The sequence below is a fragment of the Astyanax mexicanus genome, chromosome 6 (genome assembly GCF_023375975.1).
Source record: "Astyanax mexicanus isolate ESR-SI-001 chromosome 6, AstMex3_surface, whole genome shotgun sequence".
Classification (NCBI taxonomy): domain Eukaryota; kingdom Metazoa; phylum Chordata; class Actinopteri; order Characiformes; family Acestrorhamphidae; genus Astyanax; species Astyanax mexicanus.
In genome coordinates, this window is record NC_064413.1 from 13827418 (window position 1) to 13847382 (window position 19965).

At 49.5% G+C, this 19965-nt stretch overlaps 24 non-coding genes and 2 pseudogenes across 24 annotated transcripts; all 26 read right to left on the reverse strand.

Moving 5' to 3' along the window:
• Positions 1 to 130: 130 nt before the first annotated feature.
• Positions 131 to 321, reverse strand: LOC125802858 (U2 spliceosomal RNA). The gene has a single exon (XR_007439908.1). It is a non-coding gene; the product is annotated as a U2 spliceosomal RNA (small nuclear RNA).
• Positions 322 to 633: 312 nt separating this feature from the next.
• On the reverse strand, positions 634 to 750 carry LOC125802795 (U5 spliceosomal RNA). Its single transcript, XR_007439846.1, has one exon. It is a non-coding gene; the product is annotated as a U5 spliceosomal RNA (small nuclear RNA).
• Positions 751 to 1266: 516 nt separating this feature from the next.
• LOC125802859 (U2 spliceosomal RNA) lies at positions 1267 to 1457 on the reverse strand. The gene has a single exon (XR_007439909.1). It is a non-coding gene; the product is annotated as a U2 spliceosomal RNA (small nuclear RNA).
• Positions 1458 to 1771: 314 nt separating this feature from the next.
• On the reverse strand, positions 1772 to 1888 carry LOC125802796 (U5 spliceosomal RNA). The gene has a single exon (XR_007439847.1). It is a non-coding gene; the product is annotated as a U5 spliceosomal RNA (small nuclear RNA).
• A 528-nt stretch (positions 1889 to 2416) lies between these two features.
• On the reverse strand, positions 2417 to 2607 carry LOC125802860 (U2 spliceosomal RNA). Its single transcript, XR_007439910.1, has one exon. It is a non-coding gene; the product is annotated as a U2 spliceosomal RNA (small nuclear RNA).
• Positions 2608 to 2919: 312 nt separating this feature from the next.
• On the reverse strand, positions 2920 to 3036 carry LOC125802798 (U5 spliceosomal RNA). Its single transcript, XR_007439849.1, has one exon. It is a non-coding gene; the product is annotated as a U5 spliceosomal RNA (small nuclear RNA).
• A 528-nt stretch (positions 3037 to 3564) lies between these two features.
• Positions 3565 to 3765, reverse strand: LOC125802607 (U2 spliceosomal RNA; annotated as a pseudogene).
• Positions 3766 to 9242: 5477 nt separating this feature from the next.
• On the reverse strand, positions 9243 to 9311 carry LOC125802678 (U2 spliceosomal RNA; annotated as a pseudogene).
• Positions 9312 to 9623: 312 nt separating this feature from the next.
• Positions 9624 to 9740, reverse strand: LOC125802799 (U5 spliceosomal RNA). Its single transcript, XR_007439850.1, has one exon. It is a non-coding gene; the product is annotated as a U5 spliceosomal RNA (small nuclear RNA).
• A 516-nt stretch (positions 9741 to 10256) lies between these two features.
• Positions 10257 to 10447, reverse strand: LOC125802862 (U2 spliceosomal RNA). Its single transcript, XR_007439912.1, has one exon. It is a non-coding gene; the product is annotated as a U2 spliceosomal RNA (small nuclear RNA).
• A 312-nt stretch (positions 10448 to 10759) lies between these two features.
• On the reverse strand, positions 10760 to 10876 carry LOC125802800 (U5 spliceosomal RNA). The gene has a single exon (XR_007439851.1). It is a non-coding gene; the product is annotated as a U5 spliceosomal RNA (small nuclear RNA).
• A 516-nt stretch (positions 10877 to 11392) lies between these two features.
• LOC125802863 (U2 spliceosomal RNA) lies at positions 11393 to 11583 on the reverse strand. Its single transcript, XR_007439913.1, has one exon. It is a non-coding gene; the product is annotated as a U2 spliceosomal RNA (small nuclear RNA).
• A 312-nt stretch (positions 11584 to 11895) lies between these two features.
• On the reverse strand, positions 11896 to 12012 carry LOC125802801 (U5 spliceosomal RNA). Its single transcript, XR_007439852.1, has one exon. It is a non-coding gene; the product is annotated as a U5 spliceosomal RNA (small nuclear RNA).
• A 516-nt stretch (positions 12013 to 12528) lies between these two features.
• On the reverse strand, positions 12529 to 12719 carry LOC125802864 (U2 spliceosomal RNA). The gene has a single exon (XR_007439914.1). It is a non-coding gene; the product is annotated as a U2 spliceosomal RNA (small nuclear RNA).
• A 314-nt stretch (positions 12720 to 13033) lies between these two features.
• On the reverse strand, positions 13034 to 13150 carry LOC125802802 (U5 spliceosomal RNA). The gene has a single exon (XR_007439853.1). It is a non-coding gene; the product is annotated as a U5 spliceosomal RNA (small nuclear RNA).
• Positions 13151 to 13678: 528 nt separating this feature from the next.
• LOC125802865 (U2 spliceosomal RNA) lies at positions 13679 to 13869 on the reverse strand. Its single transcript, XR_007439915.1, has one exon. It is a non-coding gene; the product is annotated as a U2 spliceosomal RNA (small nuclear RNA).
• Positions 13870 to 14181: 312 nt separating this feature from the next.
• LOC125802803 (U5 spliceosomal RNA) lies at positions 14182 to 14298 on the reverse strand. Its single transcript, XR_007439854.1, has one exon. It is a non-coding gene; the product is annotated as a U5 spliceosomal RNA (small nuclear RNA).
• A 516-nt stretch (positions 14299 to 14814) lies between these two features.
• LOC125802866 (U2 spliceosomal RNA) lies at positions 14815 to 15005 on the reverse strand. Its single transcript, XR_007439916.1, has one exon. It is a non-coding gene; the product is annotated as a U2 spliceosomal RNA (small nuclear RNA).
• Positions 15006 to 15317: 312 nt separating this feature from the next.
• Positions 15318 to 15434, reverse strand: LOC125802804 (U5 spliceosomal RNA). Its single transcript, XR_007439855.1, has one exon. It is a non-coding gene; the product is annotated as a U5 spliceosomal RNA (small nuclear RNA).
• Positions 15435 to 15950: 516 nt separating this feature from the next.
• LOC125802548 (U2 spliceosomal RNA) lies at positions 15951 to 16141 on the reverse strand. The gene has a single exon (XR_007439675.1). It is a non-coding gene; the product is annotated as a U2 spliceosomal RNA (small nuclear RNA).
• Positions 16142 to 16453: 312 nt separating this feature from the next.
• LOC125802805 (U5 spliceosomal RNA) lies at positions 16454 to 16570 on the reverse strand. The gene has a single exon (XR_007439856.1). It is a non-coding gene; the product is annotated as a U5 spliceosomal RNA (small nuclear RNA).
• Positions 16571 to 17086: 516 nt separating this feature from the next.
• LOC125802549 (U2 spliceosomal RNA) lies at positions 17087 to 17277 on the reverse strand. The gene has a single exon (XR_007439676.1). It is a non-coding gene; the product is annotated as a U2 spliceosomal RNA (small nuclear RNA).
• Positions 17278 to 17591: 314 nt separating this feature from the next.
• Positions 17592 to 17708, reverse strand: LOC125802806 (U5 spliceosomal RNA). The gene has a single exon (XR_007439857.1). It is a non-coding gene; the product is annotated as a U5 spliceosomal RNA (small nuclear RNA).
• A 528-nt stretch (positions 17709 to 18236) lies between these two features.
• Positions 18237 to 18427, reverse strand: LOC125802550 (U2 spliceosomal RNA). Its single transcript, XR_007439677.1, has one exon. It is a non-coding gene; the product is annotated as a U2 spliceosomal RNA (small nuclear RNA).
• Positions 18428 to 18739: 312 nt separating this feature from the next.
• LOC125802807 (U5 spliceosomal RNA) lies at positions 18740 to 18856 on the reverse strand. The gene has a single exon (XR_007439858.1). It is a non-coding gene; the product is annotated as a U5 spliceosomal RNA (small nuclear RNA).
• Positions 18857 to 19383: 527 nt separating this feature from the next.
• On the reverse strand, positions 19384 to 19565 carry LOC125802642 (U2 spliceosomal RNA). Its single transcript, XR_007439726.1, has one exon. It is a non-coding gene; the product is annotated as a U2 spliceosomal RNA (small nuclear RNA).
• Between the last annotated feature and the right edge of the window lie 400 nt (positions 19566 to 19965).

The window sequence follows — 19965 nt, forward strand, 5'->3', positions numbered from 1 at the left end:
TTCACTTCAAAACACAAGCAGAAAAAAAACAAGACAGATCACAGGAACTGACCATCCCCCGATCAATTCCAGCCCTCTTGAGCACTTAGCCAACGACCCAGTCGTTTCTTCTTTCTTTGCACCGCTGTAAGGAAGGTGCACCGCTCCTGGAGGTACTGCAATACCAGGTCGATGCGTGGAGCAGAAGGAGCAAGCTCCTGTTCTGGCTCCCTGTTCTAAAAATCCATTTAATATGTAGCCCTCATATAGAGGGCGTATCAGATATTAAACTGATAAGAACAGATACTACACTTGATCTTAGCCAAAAGGCCGAGAAGCGATAACCCGAATATCGCCACCTGGTTGCGGGGCCCTTCTTTTTACTATGTAGCTACTAAGCGGCGAAGCCAACAGATGTCCCACCCATTTAACGTCACCCTACTCTAGCCATTGTTCAAAGAGGTCTGTCTTTTACCATTATTCCTTACAAACTTTTTTTTTTTTTTTTTTTTACTGTTTTCTTTTGTCATCATTCCTTCCTAGTCTATTTTTTTTTATTATTATTATTTATTGATTCGTTCATGTTTTCATTCTCTCTCTCTCTCTGTCTGTCTTTTTTTTTTTTTTTTTTTTTTTTTTGGTACTGAGATGAGCAGCTTCGCTAAAAGCAAAGCTTTCAAAAAATAAGCAATACTCGTCAACGTTCCCCTCCACGGAAATCTTTAGTAAAAGGCGAAAGATTTATACGTGAATGAAGAGAAACCCGAGCTATACCCGTAACCCACCAAACCCCTCCGAGGTCCAGAAAGGGCCGAGGCAGCTGGAGGAAGGCAGGGAGCAAGGGCAGATTGAGAGGGAAGACAACCTTCAACTTTTTTGTCTTCTCCTCCAGTTAAAACGCACGAGTCCTGATGACGTCACACCTGAGCGGGACGGTCGTCCTTGCCTAAAGAGCAGAAGGGGACACAAAAGAACACAAAGAGACAAGCCAAACAACATATCGAGTTAAAAAAAAAAAAAAAAAAAAAAAAAAAAAAAAGAACAAAAACGGAGGGAAAACGGAAAACGCGCGAAAAAGACCCTCCCCTGCCAGCGAGTACAGAATTAAATAAATAAATAAACAAACAGAAGAAGAAAACAACACAAGCATGCATGGGTTCACTTCAAAACACAAGCAGAAAAAAAACAAGACAGATCACAGGAACTGACCATCCCCCGATCAATTCCAGCCCTCTTGAGCACTTAGCCAACGACCCAGTCGTTTCTTCTTTCTTTGCACCGCTGTAAGGAAGGTGCACCGCTCCTGGAGGTACTGCAATACCAGGTCGATGCGTGGAGCAGAAGGAGCAAGCTCCTGTTCTGGCTCCCTGTTCTAAAAATCCATTTAATATGTAGCCCTCATATAGAGGGCGTATCAGATATTAAACTGATAAGAACAGATACTACACTTGATCTTAGCCAAAAGGCCGAGAAGCGATAACCCGAATATCGCCACCTGGTTGCGGGGCCCTTCTTTTTACTATGTAGCTACTAAGCGGCGAAGCCAACAGATGTCCCACCCATTTAACGTCACCCTACTCTAGCCATTGTTCAAAGAGGTCTGTCTTTTACCATTATTCCTTACAAACTTTTTTTTTTTTTTTTTTTACTGTTTTCTTTTGTCATCATTCCTTCCTAGTCTATTTTTTTTTTATTATTATTATTTATTGATTCATTCATGTTTTCATTCTCTCTCTCTCTCTCTCTCTCTCTGTCTTTTTTTTTTTTTTTTTTTTTTGGTACTGAGATGAGCAGCTTCGCTAAAAGCAAAGCTTTCAAAAAATAAGCAATACTCGTCAACGTTCCCCTCCACGGAAATCTTTAGTAAAAGGCGAAAGATTTATACGTGAATGAAGAGAAACCCGAGCTATACCCGTAACCCACCAAACCCCTCCGAGGTCCAGAAAGGGCCGAGGCAGCTGGAGGAAGGCAGGGAGCAAGGGCAGATTGAGAGGGAAGACAACCTTCAACTTTTTTGTCTTCTCCTCCAGTTAAAACGCACGAGTCCTGATGACGTCACACCTGAGCGGGACGGTCGTCCTTGCCTAAAGAGCAGAAGGGGACACAAAAGAACACAAAGAGACAAGCCAAACAACATATCGAGTTAAAAAAAAAAAAAAAAGTTAAAAAAAAAAAAAAAAAAAAAAAAAGAACAAAAACGGAGGGAAAACGGAAAACGCGCGAAAAAGACCCTCCCCTGCCAGCAAGTACAGAATTAAATAAATAAATAAACAAACAGAAGAAGAAAACAACACAAGCATGCATGGGTTCACTTCAAAACACAAGCCGAAGAAAAACAAGACAGATCACAGGAACTGACCATCCCCCGATCAATTCCAGCCCTCTTGAGCACTTAGCCAACGACCCAGTCGTTTCTTCTTTCTTTGCACCGCTGTAAGGAAGGTGCACCGCTCCTGGAGGTACTGCAATACCAGGTCGATGCGTGGAGCAGAAGGAGCAAGCTCCTGTTCTGGCTCCCTGTTCTAAAAATCCATTTAATATGTAGCCCTCATATAGAGGGCGTATCAGATATTAAACTGATAAGAACAGATACTACACTTGATCTTAGCCAAAAGGCCGAGAAGCGATAACCCGAATATCGCCACCTGGTTGCGGGGCCCTTCTTTTTACTATGTAGCTACTAAGCGGCGAAGCCAACAGATGTCCCACCCATTTAACGTCACCCTACTCTAGCCATTGTTCAAAGAGGTCTGTCTTTTACCATTATTCCTTACAAACTTTTTTTTTTTTTTTTTTTTACTGTTTTCTTTTGTCATCATTCCTTCCTAGTCTATTTTTTTTTATTATTATTATTTATTGATTCGTTCATGTTTTCATTCTCTCTCTCTCTCTGTCTGTCTTTTTTTTTTTTTTTTTTTTTTTTTTGGTACTGAGATGAGCAGCTTCGCTAAAAGCAAAGCTTTCAAAAAATAAGCAATACTCGTCAACGTTCCCCTCCACGGAAATCTTTAGTAAAAGGCGAAAGATTTATACGTGAATGAAGAGAAACCCGAGCTATACCCGTAACCCACCAAACCCCTCCGAGGTCCAGAAAGGGCCGAGGCAGCTGGAGGAAGGCAGGGAGCAAGGGCAGATTGAGAGGGAAGACAACCTTCAACTTTTTTGTCTTCTCCTCCAGTTAAAACGCACGAGTCCTGATGACGTCACACCTGAGCGGGACGGTCGTCCTTGCCTAAAGAGCAGAAGGGGACACAAAAGAACACAAAGAGACAAGCCAAACAACATATCGAGTTAAAAAAAAAAAAAAAAGTTAAAAAAAAAAAAAAAAAAAAAAAAAGAACAAAAACGGAGGGAAAACGGAAAACGCGCGAAAAAGACCCTCCCCTGCCAGCAAGTACAGAATTAAATAAATAAATAAACAAACAGAAGAAGAAAACAACACAAGCATGCATGGGTTCACTTCAAAACACAAGCCGAAGAAAAACAAGACAGATCACAGGAACTGACCATCCCCCGATCAATTCCAGCCCTCTTGAGCACTTAGCCAACGACCCAGTCGTTTCTTCTTTCTTTGCACCGCTGTAAGGAAGGTGCACCGCTCCTGGAGGTACTGCAATACCAGGTCGATGCGTGGAGCAGAAGGAGCAAGCTCCTGTTCTGGCTCCCTGTTCTAAAAATCCATTTAATATGTAGCCCTCATATAGAGGGCGTATCAGATATTAAACTGATAAGAACAGATTTTTTTTTTTTTTAATCGGGGTAAACCCACGCTTTATTCAAACAGATGCTTCACACATTCCAATCAACTCAAAAACACGTGCACACCCACCACCACACTCCCCACCACCCCTAGTCCAACAAAGTCCCACAGTACCCACCCCCCAAAAACCAAACACCCGGAAAGACCCGCCCGACCCCAAAAACCGTCCCCACAAAACCCCCCCCCCACAAAACCCACCCACACCAACACAGTCCCACAGCCCCCACCCCCCCCGAATAAAACCCTCCCGTCCCAACAAAATCCCACAGCATTCTCCCGCGCGGCCCGACGCATCACCCCCGCCCTCAAACAGGCCCCCGCCCGGCACGACAGAGTCCCGCCCGCCCAACAAACCCCCACCCCCCCCCCCTCCCGGACCCCGCTCACCGACCGGGGGCTTGGGGTCAGGAAGGCCCCCCCAGTCCCCGCGGCCACCACGGCCGCCCCAGCACGGTGGGGCCTGCGAAACCGCCCTCGTCCAGCCGCCCTACTCCCGCCCTGACGATTCCCTCCCCCGCCCCTCCCCCCCTCCTTACCTGGCGGATCCTGTTGCGGAGGGCTGCCATCATCGACTCGGGGTCCACCCGGGGGGCGGCCCGCTGGAGGCACTCACAACGGGCGCCCCAGAGCACGCATTTCGCTGCCGACACGGCGGCCCATAGCGCTCGCGCCACGGCCGGGGGGGCCTGACGCAGCCTCCGGCCGTAGAGGACCAGTTCCCTGTCCAGGGGGGGGTGGCCCCCCACCGACCGCCACCAATCCGACACCCTGGCCCAGAGAGCGGAGGCGACGGGACACGACCACATGACGTGGCCGACCGTCTCCTCGCCGCCGCACCCTGCCGGGCACAACGGCGAGCGAGCGACCCCGTGCCTGTGTAACCTTTCCCTGACGGGCAGGCGGTCCAGGGCCCCCAGCCAGTGCAGGTCGGCACTGGCGCCGTCCAGCCACTCGGGCTGGAGCGCGGGCCAGTCCGCGCCGAGGATCACGGGCCTTTCGCCCGTGACCGGAGCCACGTGCCTGTCCCTCCAGGCCCTGTACAGACCCTTATGGTCCAGCACCAGGCCGTCCTCCAAGCACCAGGGGTTGTCGCGGACGAACTCGGCCATCCTCTGGTAGTGCCAGGGGCGGTCCTCCGACCACGGCTCCGTCCCCCTCCACGGGACCGCCGCCCGCAAGGGGAAGGCGACCCAGAACTTGGCGAAGAGGCTCGCGGCGTGACCCGCGGACCCCTCCACCAGTCCGGCGTGGAAGGCCACAAACTGGGCTAGGGCCTTGTACGGGGCGCAGGGCACCCCCCTCCCTCCCTTTTTCCGGTCCAGATACATGACCCGGCGGCTCACCTTCTCCTGCCTTCCCCACCACACGAACGAGTAAAGCAGGCGTTCCAGCCGCCTGCCCGTCACAAACGGGACGGGAAACACGTACGCCAGGTGGTTCAGGCTGGCCATGAGGGCCGCCTTCGCCACGAGCACCCGGCCCGTCAGCGAAAGGTCCCTCCTGCCCCAGATCTCCGCCCTTGCCTGCAGCTTCCCCAGGGCGGCCTCCCAGTTCTTCTGGGCGCTGCCCTCTCTCCAAAAGACAACGCCCAAGATCTTGAGACCGTCCGGACAAAGGGTGAAACCCCCCGGCACATCCTTCCTTCCGGCCCAGGTTCCGGCGTACAAGACCGCAGACTTCCCGCGGTTGATGCGGGCCCCCGTGGCGTCCGAGAACGCCTCGAGGATCGCGCCGGCAACCCGGAAGTCCCCGTCCGCCCCCAGGAACAGCGTCGCGTCGTCTGCGTACACCGACACCTTGGCGGCCAACCCCCTCCCCCCTGGGATGTGGAGGCCCCCAAAGGCGCGGTCCCGCCTGATCCTCTCCATCAGGGGCTCCAGATACAGAACGTAGAGGAGGGGGGACAAGGGGCAGCCCTGTCTGACCCCCCCCCCCTGCTCCAGAAGCCCGGAGTAGTACCCGTTCACCCCCACACGGCTCACCGCCCCCCTGTAGAGCAGGCGCACCGCTGCCAGAAAGGCCGGGCCGAAGCCCATCCTCTCCAACACGGCGAACAGGAAGTCGTGGTTCACCCGATCAAAAGCCTTTTCCTGATCGAGGCCCAAGAGGGCCAGTGGAACCCGACGCTGCTCCGCCCAGGCCAAAGCGTCGCGGACGAGCGCCAGGTTCATGGCGCACATGCGGCCCGGCACGCCACACGTCTGGTCGGGATGGACCACCGACGCCATGACCCTCCTAAGCCTCAGGACCCATACCTTCGCCAGGATCTTATAATCCGCCGTAAGGAGAGTGATGGGCCGCCAATTGGACAGCGAGGCCCGATCGCCCTTCTTCGGCAGTAGCGCGATGTGCCCCGTGAGGGCAGACCCGTGCAAGTGGCCCAGACCACCGGCCTCCCGGTAGACCTCCGCCAGGTCCGGTCCGACCAACGGCCAGAAGGACCTGTAGAACTCCGCCGGGAGGCCGTCCCCTCCGGGGGCCACCCCGGTGTTCAGGGAGCGCATGGCGCTCTCCATCTCCTCCAGAGCGATGGGGGCTTCCAGCTCCCGCCTCTCCGCTTCCGGCAGACGGTCCCGGACGCCGTCGAGAAACGGCGCCGCGTGGTCCTCTCCCATCGACCCCCGTCCAAAGAGGTCCCCGTAAAAGGAACGCGCCAAGCCGAGCATCCCCTCGACCGAGGTGACCAGCCGGTCTCCGTCCCTAAACCCCTCGACATACTGCCGGCCCCTGCGCTCCCGCACGGAGCCGAAAAAGAAGCGGGTCGGACGCTCGTCCAGCTCCAGCCTCTGCCCCCGCACGAAAGCGCAGTGTCGGCGGGCCGCGGCCTGATGGTACGCCCTGAGGACCTCACTGGCCTCCCTGATCCGGGTCTGGTCGCCTCCGCGCCAGGCCGCGGACAGGGCGTCCGACCAGGAGGCGAGCCACTCCCTCCTACGCCTCGCTTTCTCCCTCCCCCACCACCGGCAAAGGGTGGCAACCCTGCGCTTGGTGTCCTCCCACCACTCCCCCTGCGTCCCGTACCGCCCCCGGAGTTGCCTCCAGCCCCGGTACAGCTGTCGGAAGACGGCCCGGAAGGCAGGGTCTGCGAGGAAAGATGTGTTCATCCTCCACAGGCCCCTACCCGTCCGGAGCCCCGCTGTCCTCACCTCCATGCTGACCAGGCAGTGGTCGGAGGCCCAGAACGGCGACACCGTACAGTGCCGCACTTCCGTCCCCTCTCCCACGTACAGGTGGTCGAGCCTCGAAGCGTCCCCCCTGGAGTTCCTCCAGGAGTTACCCTTTGCGTGCGGCTCGACCGACCTATACGCGTCTACCATCTGCGCACCTGCCATCACCCGGGCCAGCTCCCCCCCCGGGCACGTGTCGGGGTCGACGTTGAAGTCTCCCCCCACCACCAGCACCCGGCCGGTACAGAGCAGCGGTGCCAGAGCTCCGAAAAACCCCCGGCGCTCCCCTATCCTGCTGGGGGCATACACCCCTACAGCCCGGAACCTCAGCCCCCTCCACGTACCATCGGTGCATATCACCCTCCCCGGCACCACACTCAGGACCGCCGTCACAGCGAAGTCGTGGGAGCGGAAAAGGAGACCTACCCCGTCCCCTCTCCCAGTCCCCGCGCTCCATGCCGAGGGCCCCCACTGCCAGTCCTCCCCGAAACGCCGCCGGGTGTCCTCCGAGTCAATGTGGCACTCCTGCAGGAAAACAAGATCGAGTTTAGTGTCCCGCAGGCTCCCAAACACTGCCCTCCGCTTGTCCCCATTCTTCAGCCCCCGAACATTGAGGGTACCTACCTTCAGATCCGCCATGGGGAGGGGAGAAAAAGACCACCTAACCCCGCCCCTTGCTGGCCCTCCCGACTAGGGATCACACCCCGCCCCCGCCACCCCCACTCCCCACAACACTCACCTCCCTCCCAACCACTCACCCCCCACCCCTCCGCCGTGCACCAAACCCACCTCCCACCTACCCTCCCTCCGAGGGCCCCTAGAGGGCACTCCCTAACCCGTCCCTCCATCAGAATCGCGAGCTCTCGCCCTCCCCCTCCCGGGCCGCTTGGGCATCACCCTTGTCCAGTCTTCCCCCCCGTGTTCATCTCCCTGGCTGCTCTCGTCCGCGCTCAGAAGCAAGGGCGAAAGTTCCATGTCCCGGGAGGCCGCGGTGGCCGGGGGCTGGGTCCCCGTCCCTGGCGGCTGGGTGTCCCCAGCCCCGGAGAGCTCCACGGAGAGGAGGTCGAACTCACTCCCCACCGAGCTGCGAGGGCGTTTGGACTCCCTGTCCCGGTCGCCCCCCGCGTCCCCGGCGGGCCGGACCCTGGAAGGGCCCGGTGACGGTCCCGAGTCCATGTCCTCCATGCTGTCGGGGATGCCGTCCTCCGCCCAGTCCACAGGCTGCCGGGCACTGGGGAGGTCGAGGGCCTCCAGGGCCTCGGCCCAATTGAGGGGGGTCCAGACCCCGGAGTCAGGGCGCGCTCCCAGGGCGGGCTCGTCGGCGGTGTCCTCCGGGCCGGGCTGGGCCGCCGGATCTCCCGTGGCCGGGCCCTCCAGGGCCGCTCGGCCAGTCTCGGGTGGCGGGCGGGGAGCCGGGACCGGAGTGCTGGCTGCAGGCGAGTCCCGGCGCGGCGGAGGGTCGGAAGGACCCGCCGCATCCTCTGCCGGCTCTGCCGGACCGGCCGCCGGGCCGGGTGGGGGGCCGGCTAGAACGCCGGCAGCCTTGCTGGGTCCCGGGCGGTCTTCGGTACTGCCGGCCGTTGGCGCCGTCCGCTGCGGGCAGCCCCGGAAGAGGTGCTGGTCGCTCCCGCAGATGCTGCAGGCCTTAGGTGCCTCGCAGTCCGCCGCGGTGTGGCCGTCCTTCCCACAGAAGCGGCAGCGCAGTCCCGGGCACGCCTCCTTGGCGTGGCCCAGGCCTCCACATCGACGGCAGTACAGAGGCTGCCCCGGGTAGTGGAGGAAGCCGCGGTGGGGCCCGATGGCAAAGCTCCCCGGGGGGTGCAGGAAAGCCCCCGGGGCTGCCGGATCCGCCCGGAGCCGGACCTGGAACCGCCGCTTCCCGTTCCAAATGCCGTACCTTCCCCGAAGTCGCTCTCCCATTGACACGGCGCTGCAGTACCTGGCCAGGAAGGCGCGGATGATCCCGTCCTCCACGTACGGGTTGTAGAGGTGGACGGTGATAGGCACCTCTTCCAGGGCGAAGAGCGGGGAGAAGGTGATGCCCCGCAGCAGGTCGTGGTCTCGCAGTCGGCTGCACCCCTCGTAGAAGGCCGAGCAGTCCAGGTACGTGAAGAGGGTCACATCCAGAAAGCCGGCGCCAGAGAAGTCCTGCAGGCAGAAAATTTTGTTCTTTTCGATGCCCAGAAGTCCCTGCAGGACCCTCAGCACCAGCCAATCCCAGCCAAACCGGTCCCTCACGTCCTGAGGGGCGTCCTTAGCCAGTTCCACCCTGACGGTGTTCTTAAGCCGCACCACTCGGGCCGGCATGGTCGCCTCCTCTGCCATCCTGCTCTTTCAGCAAGTGCAGCCCGTCTTTAAAAAGACAGATACTACACTTGATCTTAGCCAAAAGGCCGAGAAGCGATAACCCGAATATCGCCACCTGGTTGCGGGGCCCTTCTTTTTACTATGTAGCTACTAAGCGGCGAAGCCAACAGATGTCCCACCCATTTAACGTCACCCTACTCTAGCCATTGTTCAAAGAGGTCTGTCTTTTACCATTATTCCTTACAAACTTTTTTTTTTTTTTTTTTTTACTGTTTTCTTTTGTCATCATTCCTTCCTAGTCTATTTTTTTTTATTATTATTATTTATTGATTCGTTCATGTTTTCATTCTCTCTCTCTCTCTGTCTGTCTTTTTTTTTTTTTTTTTTTTTTTTTTGGTACTGAGATGAGCAGCTTCGCTAAAAGCAAAGCTTTCAAAAAATAAGCAATACTCGTCAACGTTCCCCTCCACGGAAATCTTTAGTAAAAGGCGAAAGATTTATACGTGAATGAAGAGAAACCCGAGCTATACCCGTAACCCACCAAACCCCTCCGAGGTCCAGAAAGGGCCGAGGCAGCTGGAGGAAGGCAGGGAGCAAGGGCAGATTGAGAGGGAAGACAACCTTCAACTTTTTTGTCTTCTCCTCCAGTTAAAACGCACGAGTCCTGATGACGTCACACCTGAGCGGGACGGTCGTCCTTGCCTAAAGAGCAGAAGGGGACACAAAAGAACACAAAGAGACAAGCCAAACAACATATCGAGTTAAAAAAAAAAAAAAAAAAAAAAAAAAAAAAAAGAACAAAAACGGAGGGAAAACGGAAAACGCGCGAAAAAGACCCTCCCCTGCCAGCGAGTACAGAATTAAATAAATAAATAAACAAACAGAAGAAGAAAACAACACAAGCATGCATGGGTTCACTTCAAAACACAAGCAGAAAAAAAACAAGACAGATCACAGGAACTGACCATCCCCCGATCAATTCCAGCCCTCTTGAGCACTTAGCCAACGACCCAGTCGTTTCTTCTTTCTTTGCACCGCTGTAAGGAAGGTGCACCGCTCCTGGAGGTACTGCAATACCAGGTCGATGCGTGGAGCAGAAGGAGCAAGCTCCTGTTCTGGCTCCCTGTTCTAAAAATCCATTTAATATGTAGCCCTCATATAGAGGGCGTATCAGATATTAAACTGATAAGAACAGATACTACACTTGATCTTAGCCAAAAGGCCGAGAAGCGATAACCCGAATATCGCCACCTGGTTGCGGGGCCCTTCTTTTTACTATGTAGCTACTAAGCGGCGAAGCCAACAGATGTCCCACCCATTTAACGTCACCCTACTCTAGCCATTGTTCAAAGAGGTCTGTCTTTTACCATTATTCCTTACAAACTTTTTTTTTTTTTTTTTTTTACTGTTTTCTTTTGTCATCATTCCTTCCTAGTCTATTTTTTTTTATTATTATTATTTATTGATTCGTTCATGTTTTCATTCTCTCTCTCTCTCTGTCTGTCTTTTTTTTTTTTTTTTTTTTTTTTTTGGTACTGAGATGAGCAGCTTCGCTAAAAGCAAAGCTTTCAAAAAATAAGCAATACTCGTCAACGTTCCCCTCCACGGAAATCTTTAGTAAAAGGCGAAAGATTTATACGTGAATGAAGAGAAACCCGAGCTATACCCGTAACCCACCAAACCCCTCCGAGGTCCAGAAAGGGCCGAGGCAGCTGGAGGAAGGCAGGGAGCAAGGGCAGATTGAGAGGGAAGACAACCTTCAACTTTTTTGTCTTCTCCTCCAGTTAAAACGCACGAGTCCTGATGACGTCACACCTGAGCGGGACGGTCGTCCTTGCCTAAAGAGCAGAAGGGGACACAAAAGAACACAAAGAGACAAGCCAAACAACATATCGAGTTAAAAAAAAAAAAAAAAAAAAAAAAAAAAAAAAGAACAAAAACGGAGGGAAAACGGAAAACGCGCGAAAAAGACCCTCCCCTGCCAGCGAGTACAGAATTAAATAAATAAATAAACAAACAGAAGAAGAAAACAACACAAGCATGCATGGGTTCACTTCAAAACACAAGCAGAAAAAAAACAAGACAGATCACAGGAACTGACCATCCCCCGATCAATTCCAGCCCTCTTGAGCACTTAGCCAACGACCCAGTCGTTTCTTCTTTCTTTGCACCGCTGTAAGGAAGGTGCACCGCTCCTGGAGGTACTGCAATACCAGGTCGATGCGTGGAGCAGAAGGAGCAAGCTCCTGTTCTGGCTCCCTGTTCTAAAAATCCATTTAATATGTAGCCCTCATATAGAGGGCGTATCAGATATTAAACTGATAAGAACAGATACTACACTTGATCTTAGCCAAAAGGCCGAGAAGCGATAACCCGAATATCGCCACCTGGTTGCGGGGCCCTTCTTTTTACTATGTAGCTACTAAGCGGCGAAGCCAACAGATGTCCCACCCATTTAACGTCACCCTACTCTAGCCATTGTTCAAAGAGGTCTGTCTTTTACCATTATTCCTTACAAACTTTTTTTTTTTTTTTTTTTTACTGTTTTCTTTTGTCATCATTCCTTCCTAGTCTATTTTTTTTTATTATTATTATTTATTGATTCGTTCATGTTTTCATTCTCTCTCTCTCTCTGTCTGTCTTTTTTTTTTTTTTTTTTTTTTTTTTGGTACTGAGATGAGCAGCTTCGCTAAAAGCAAAGCTTTCAAAAAATAAGCAATACTCGTCAACGTTCCCCTCCACGGAAATCTTTAGTAAAAGGCGAAAGATTTATACGTGAATGAAGAGAAACCCGAGCTATACCCGTAACCCACCAAACCCCTCCGAGGTCCAGAAAGGGCCGAGGCAGCTGGAGGAAGGCAGGGAGCAAGGGCAGATTGAGAGGGAAGACAACCTTCAACTTTTTTGTCTTCTCCTCCAGTTAAAACGCACGAGTCCTGATGACGTCACACCTGAGCGGGACGGTCGTCCTTGCCTAAAGAGCAGAAGGGGACACAAAAGAACACAAAGAGACAAGCCAAACAACATATCGAGTTAAAAAAAAAAAAAAAAAAAAAAAAAAAAAAAAGAACAAAAACGGAGGGAAAACGGAAAACGCGCGAAAAAGACCCTCCCCTGCCAGCGAGTACAGAATTAAATAAATAAATAAACAAACAGAAGAAGAAAACAACACAAGCATGCATGGGTTCACTTCAAAACACAAGCAGAAAAAAAACAAGACAGATCACAGGAACTGACCATCCCCCGATCAATTCCAGCCCTCTTGAGCACTTAGCCAACGACCCAGTCGTTTCTTCTTTCTTTGCACCGCTGTAAGGAAGGTGCACCGCTCCTGGAGGTACTGCAATACCAGGTCGATGCGTGGAGCAGAAGGAGCAAGCTCCTGTTCTGGCTCCCTGTTCTAAAAATCCATTTAATATGTAGCCCTCATATAGAGGGCGTATCAGATATTAAACTGATAAGAACAGATACTACACTTGATCTTAGCCAAAAGGCCGAGAAGCGATAACCCGAATATCGCCACCTGGTTGCGGGGCCCTTCTTTTTACTATGTAGCTACTAAGCGGCGAAGCCAACAGATGTCCCACCCATTTAACGTCACCCTACTCTAGCCATTGTTCAAAGAGGTCTGTCTTTTACCATTATTCCTTACAAACTTTTTTTTTTTTTTTTTTTACTGTTTTCTTTTGTCATCATTCCTTCCTAGTCTATTTTTTTTTTATTATTATTATTTATTGATTCATTCATGTTTTCATTCTCTCTCTCTCTCTCTCTCTCTCTGTCTTTTTTTTTTTTTTTTTTTTTTGGTACTGAGATGAGCAGCTTCGCTAAAAGCAAAGCTTTCAAAAAATAAGCAATACTCGTCAACGTTCCCCTCCACGGAAATCTTTAGTAAAAGGCGAAAGATTTATACGTGAATGAAGAGAAACCCGAGCTATACCCGTAACCCACCAAACCCCTCCGAGGTCCAGAAAGGGCCGAGGCAGCTGGAGGAAGGCAGGGAGCAAGGGCAGATTGAGAGGGAAGACAACCTTCAACTTTTTTGTCTTCTCCTCCAGTTAAAACGCACGAGTCCTGATGACGTCACACCTGAGCGGGACGGTCGTCCTTGCCTAAAGAGCAGAAGGGGACACAAAAGAACACAAAGAGACAAGCCAAACAACATATCGAGTTAAAAAAAAAAAAAAAAGTTAAAAAAAAAAAAAAAAAAAAAAAAAGAACAAAAACGGAGGGAAAACGGAAAACGCGCGAAAAAGACCCTCCCCTGCCAGCAAGTACAGAATTAAATAAATAAATAAACAAACAGAAGAAGAAAACAACACAAGCATGCATGGGTTCACTTCAAAACACAAGCCGAAGAAAAACAAGACAGATCACAGGAACTGACCATCCCCCGATCAATTCCAGCCCTCTTGAGCACTTAGCCAACGACCCAGTCGTTTCTTCTTTCTTTGCACCGCTGTAAGGAAGGTGCACCGCTCCTGGAGGTACTGCAATACCAGGTCGATGCGTGGAGCAGAAGGAGCAAGCTCCTGTTCTGGCTCCCTGTTCTAAAAATCCATTTAATATGTAGCCCTCATATAGAGGGCGTATCAGATATTAAACTGATAAGAACAGATACTACACTTGATCTTAGCCAAAAGGCCGAGAAGCGATAACCCGAATATCGCCACCTGGTTGCGGGGCCCTTCTTTTTACTATGTAGCTACTAAGCGGCGAAGCCAACAGATGTCCCACCCATTTAACGTCACCCTACTCTAGCCATTGTTCAAAGAGGTCTGTCTTTTACCATTATTCCTTACAAACTTTTTTTTTTTTTTTTTTTTACTGTTTTCTTTTGTCATCATTCCTTCCTAGTCTATTTTTTTTTATTATTATTATTTATTGATTCGTTCATGTTTTCATTCTCTCTCTCTCTCTGTCTGTCTTTTTTTTTTTTTTTTTTTTTTTTTTGGTACTGAGATGAGCAGCTTCGCTAAAAGCAAAGCTTTCAAAAAATAAGCAATACTCGTCAACGTTCCCCTCCACGGAAATCTTTAGTAAAAGGCGAAAGATTTATACGTGAATGAAGAGAAACCCGAGCTATACCCGTAACCCACCAAACCCCTCCGAGGTCCAGAAAGGGCCGAGGCAGCTGGAGGAAGGCAGGGAGCAAGGGCAGATTGAGAGGGAAGACAACCTTCAACTTTTTTGTCTTCTCCTCCAGTTAAAACGCACGAGTCCTGATGACGTCACACCTGAGCGGGACGGTCGTCCTTGCCTAAAGAGCAGAAGGGGACACAAAAGAACACAAAGAGACAAGCCAAACAACATATCGAGTTAAAAAAAAAAAAAAAAAAAAAAAAAAAAAAAAGAACAAAAACGGAGGGAAAACGGAAAACGCGCGAAAAAGACCCTCCCCTGCCAGCGAGTACAGAATTAAATAAATAAATAAACAAACAGAAGAAGAAAACAACACAAGCATGCATGGGTTCACTTCAAAACACAAGCAGAAAAAAAACAAGACAGATCACAGGAACTGACCATCCCCCGATCAATTCCAGCCCTCTTGAGCACTTAGCCAACGACCCAGTCGTTTCTTCTTTCTTTGCACCGCTGTAAGGAAGGTGCACCGCTCCTGGAGGTACTGCAATACCAGGTCGATGCGTGGAGCAGAAGGAGCAAGCTCCTGTTCTGGCTCCCTGTTCTAAAAATCCATTTAATATGTAGCCCTCATATAGAGGGCGTATCAGATATTAAACTGATAAGAACAGATACTACACTTGATCTTAGCCAAAAGGCCGAGAAGCGATAACCCGAATATCGCCACCTGGTTGCGGGGCCCTTCTTTTTACTATGTAGCTACTAAGCGGCGAAGCCAACAGATGTCCCACCCATTTAACGTCACCCTACTCTAGCCATTGTTCAAAGAGGTCTGTCTTTTACCATTATTCCTTACAAACTTTTTTTTTTTTTTTTTTTTACTGTTTTCTTTTGTCATCATTCCTTCCTAGTCTATTTTTTTTTATTATTATTATTTATTGATTCGTTCATGTTTTCATTCTCTCTCTCTCTCTGTCTGTCTTTTTTTTTTTTTTTTTTTTTTTTTTGGTACTGAGATGAGCAGCTTCGCTAAAAGCAAAGCTTTCAAAAAATAAGCAATACTCGTCAACGTTCCCCTCCACGGAAATCTTTAGTAAAAGGCGAAAGATTTATACGTGAATGAAGAGAAACCCGAGCTATACCCGTAACCCACCAAACCCCTCCGAGGTCCAGAAAGGGCCGAGGCAGCTGGAGGAAGGCAGGGAGCAAGGGCAGATTGAGAGGGAAGACAACCTTCAACTTTTTTGTCTTCTCCTCCAGTTAAAACGCACGAGTCCTGATGACGTCACACCTGAGCGGGACGGTCGTCCTTGCCTAAAGAGCAGAAGGGGACACAAAAGAACACAAAGAGACAAGCCAAACAACATATCGAGTTAAAAAAAAAAAAAAAAAAAAAAAAAAAAAAAAGAACAAAAACGGAGGGAAAACGGAAAACGCGCGAAAAAGACCCTCCCCTGCCAGCGAGTACAGAATTAAATAAATAAATAAACAAACAGAAGAAGAAAACAACACAAGCATGCATGGGTTCACTTCAAAACACAAGCAGAAAAAAAACAAGACAGATCACAGGAACTGACCATCCCCCGATCAATTCCAGCCCTCTTGAGCACTTAGCCAACGACCCAGTCGTTTCTTCTTTCTTTGCACCGCTGTAAGGAAGGTGCACCGCTCCTGGAGGTACTGCAATACCAGGTCGATGCGTGGAGCAGAAGGAGCAAGCTCCTGTTCTGGCTCCCTGTTCTAAAAATCCATTTAATATGTAGCCCTCATATAGAGGGCGTATCAGATATTAAACTGATAAGAACAGATACTACACTTGATCTTAGCCAAAAGGCCGAGAAGCGATAACCCGAATATCGCCACCTGGTTGCGGGGCCCTTCTTTTTACTATGTAGCTACTAAGCGGCGAAGCCAACAGATGTCCCACCCATTTAACGTCACCCTACTCTAGCCATTGTTCAAAGAGGTCTGTCTTTTACCATTATTCCTTACAAACTTTTTTTTTTTTTTTTTTTTACTGTTTTCTTTTGTCATCATTCCTTCCTAGTCTATTTTTTTTTATTATTATTATTTATTGATTCGTTCATGTTTTCATTCTCTCTCTCTCTCTGTCTGTCTTTTTTTTTTTTTTTTTTTTTTTTTTGGTACTGAGATGAGCAGCTTCGCTAAAAGCAAAGCTTTCAAAAAATAAGCAATACTCGTCAACGTTCCCCTCCACGGAAATCTTTAGTAAAAGGCGAAAGATTTATACGTGAATGAAGAGAAACCCGAGCTATACCCGTAACCCACCAAACCCCTCCGAGGTCCAGAAAGGGCCGAGGCAGCTGGAGGAAGGCAGGGAGCAAGGGCAGATTGAGAGGGAAGACAACCTTCAACTTTTTTGTCTTCTCCTCCAGTTAAAACGCACGAGTCCTGATGACGTCACACCTGAGCGGGACGGTCGTCCTTGCCTAAAGAGCAGAAGGGGACACAAAAGAACACAAAGAGACAAGCCAAACAACATATCGAGTTAAAAAAAAAAAAAAAAAAAAAAAAAAAAAAAAGAACAAAAACGGAGGGAAAACGGAAAACGCGCGAAAAAGACCCTCCCCTGCCAGCGAGTACAGAATTAAATAAATAAATAAACAAACAGAAGAAGAAAACAACACAAGCATGCATGGGTTCACTTCAAAACACAAGCAGAAAAAAAACAAGACAGATCACAGGAACTGACCATCCCCCGATCAATTCCAGCCCTCTTGAGCACTTAGCCAACGACCCAGTCGTTTCTTCTTTCTTTGCACCGCTGTAAGGAAGGTGCACCGCTCCTGGAGGTACTGCAATACCAGGTCGATGCGTGGAGCAGAAGGAGCAAGCTCCTGTTCTGGCTCCCTGTTCTAAAAATCCATTTAATATGTAGCCCTCATATAGAGGGCGTATCAGATATTAAACTGATAAGAACAGATACTACACTTGATCTTAGCCAAAAGGCCGAGAAGCGATAACCCGAATATCGCCACCTGGTTGCGGGGCCCTTCTTTTTACTATGTAGCTACTAAGCGGCGAAGCCAACAGATGTCCCACCCATTTAACGTCACCCTACTCTAGCCATTGTTCAAAGAGGTCTGTCTTTTACCATTATTCCTTACAAACTTTTTTTTTTTTTTTTTTTACTGTTTTCTTTTGTCATCATTCCTTCCTAGTCTATTTTTTTTTTATTATTATTATTTATTGATTCATTCATGTTTTCATTCTCTCTCTCTCTCTCTCTCTCTCTGTCTTTTTTTTTTTTTTTTTTTTTTGGTACTGAGATGAGCAGCTTCGCTAAAAGCAAAGCTTTCAAAAAATAAGCAATACTCGTCAACGTTCCCCTCCACGGAAATCTTTAGTAAAAGGCGAAAGATTTATACGTGAATGAAGAGAAACCCGAGCTATACCCGTAACCCACCAAACCCCTCCGAGGTCCAGAAAGGGCCGAGGCAGCTGGAGGAAGGCAGGGAGCAAGGGCAGATTGAGAGGGAAGACAACCTTCAACTTTTTTGTCTTCTCCTCCAGTTAAAACGCACGAGTCCTGATGACGTCACACCTGAGCGGGACGGTCGTCCTTGCCTAAAGAGCAGAAGGGGACACAAAAGAACACAAAGAGACAAGCCAAACAACATATCGAGTTAAAAAAAAAAAAAAAAGTTAAAAAAAAAAAAAAAAAAAAAAAAAGAACAAAAACGGAGGGAAAACGGAAAACGCGCGAAAAAGACCCTCCCCTGCCAGCAAGTACAGAATTAAATAAATAAATAAACAAACAGAAGAAGAAAACAACACAAGCATGCATGGGTTCACTTCAAAACACAAGCCGAAGAAAAACAAGACAGATCACAGGAACTGACCATCCCCCGATCAATTCCAGCCCTCTTGAGCACTTAGCCAACGACCCAGTCGTTTCTTCTTTCTTTGCACCGCTGTAAGGAAGGTGCACCGCTCCTGGAGGTACTGCAATACCAGGTCGATGCGTGGAGCAGAAGGAGCAAGCTCCTGTTCTGGCTCCCTGTTCTAAAAATCCATTTAATATGTAGCCCTCATATAGAGGGCGTATCAGATATTAAACTGATAAGAACAGATACTACACTTGATCTTAGCCAAAAGGCCGAGAAGCGATAACCCGAATATCGCCACCTGGTTGCGGGGCCCTTCTTTTTACTATGTAGCTACTAAGCGGCGAAGCCAACAGATGTCCCACCCATTTAACGTCACCCTACTCTAGCCATTGTTCAAAGAGGTCTGTCTTTTACCATTATTCCTTACAAACTTTTTTTTTTTTTTTTTTTTACTGTTTTCTTTTGTCATCATTCCTTCCTAGTCTATTTTTTTTTATTATTATTATTTATTGATTCGTTCATGTTTTCATTCTCTCTCTCTCTCTGTCTGTCTTTTTTTTTTTTTTTTTTTTTTTTTTGGTACTGAGATGAGCAGCTTCGCTAAAAGCAAAGCTTTCAAAAAATAAGCAATACTCGTCAACGTTCCCCTCCACGGAAATCTTTAGTAAAAGGCGAAAGATTTATACGTGAATGAAGAGAAACCCGAGCTATACCCGTAACCCACCAAACCCCTCCGAGGTCCAGAAAGGGCCGAGGCAGCTGGAGGAAGGCAGGGAGCAAGGGCAGATTGAGAGGGAAGACAACCTTCAACTTTTTTGTCTTCTCCTCCAGTTAAAACGCACGAGTCCTGATGACGTCACACCTGAGCGGGACGGTCGTCCTTGCCTAAAGAGCAGAAGGGGACACAAAAGAACACAAAGAGACAAGCCAAACAACATATCGAGTTAAAAAAAAAAAAAAAAGTTAAAAAAAAAAAAAAAAAAAAAAAAAGAACAAAAACGGAGGGAAAACGGAAAACGCGCGAAAAAGACCCTCCCCTGCCAGCAAGTACAGAATTAAATAAATAAATAAACAAACAGAAGAAGAAAACAACACAAGCATGCATGGGTTCACTTCAAAACACAAGCCGAAGAAAACAAGACAGATCACAGGAACTGACCATCCCCTCGATCAATTCCAGCCCTCTTGAGCACTTAGCCAACGACCAGTCGTTTCTTCTTTCTTTGCACCGCTGTAAGGAAGGTGCACCGCTCCTGGAGGTACTTGCAATACCAGGTCTGATGCGTGGAGCAGAAGGAGCAAGCTCCTGTTTCTGGCTCCCTGTTCTAAAAATCCATTTAATATGTAGCCCTCATATAGAGGGCGTATCAGATATTAAACTGATAAGAACAGATTTGTTTTTGTTTTTTTAATCGGGGTAAACCCACGGCTTATTCTATGTATTTCACATTCCAATCAACTCAAAAACACGTGCACACCCACCACCACACTCCCCACCACCCCTAGTCCAACAAAGTCCCACAGTACCCACCCCCCAAAAACCAAACACCCGGAAAGACCCGCCCGACCCCAAAAACCGTCCCCACAAAACCCCCCCCCCACAAAACCCACCCACACCAACACAGTCCCACAGCCCCCACCCCCCCCGAATAAAACCCTCCCGTCCCAACAAAATCCCACAGCATTCTCCCGCGCGGCCCGACGCATCACCCCCGCCCTCAAACAGGCCCCCGCCCGGCACGACAGAGTCCCGCCCGCCCAACAAACCCCCACCCCCCCCCCCTCCCGGACCCCGCTCACCGACCGGGGGCTTGGGGTC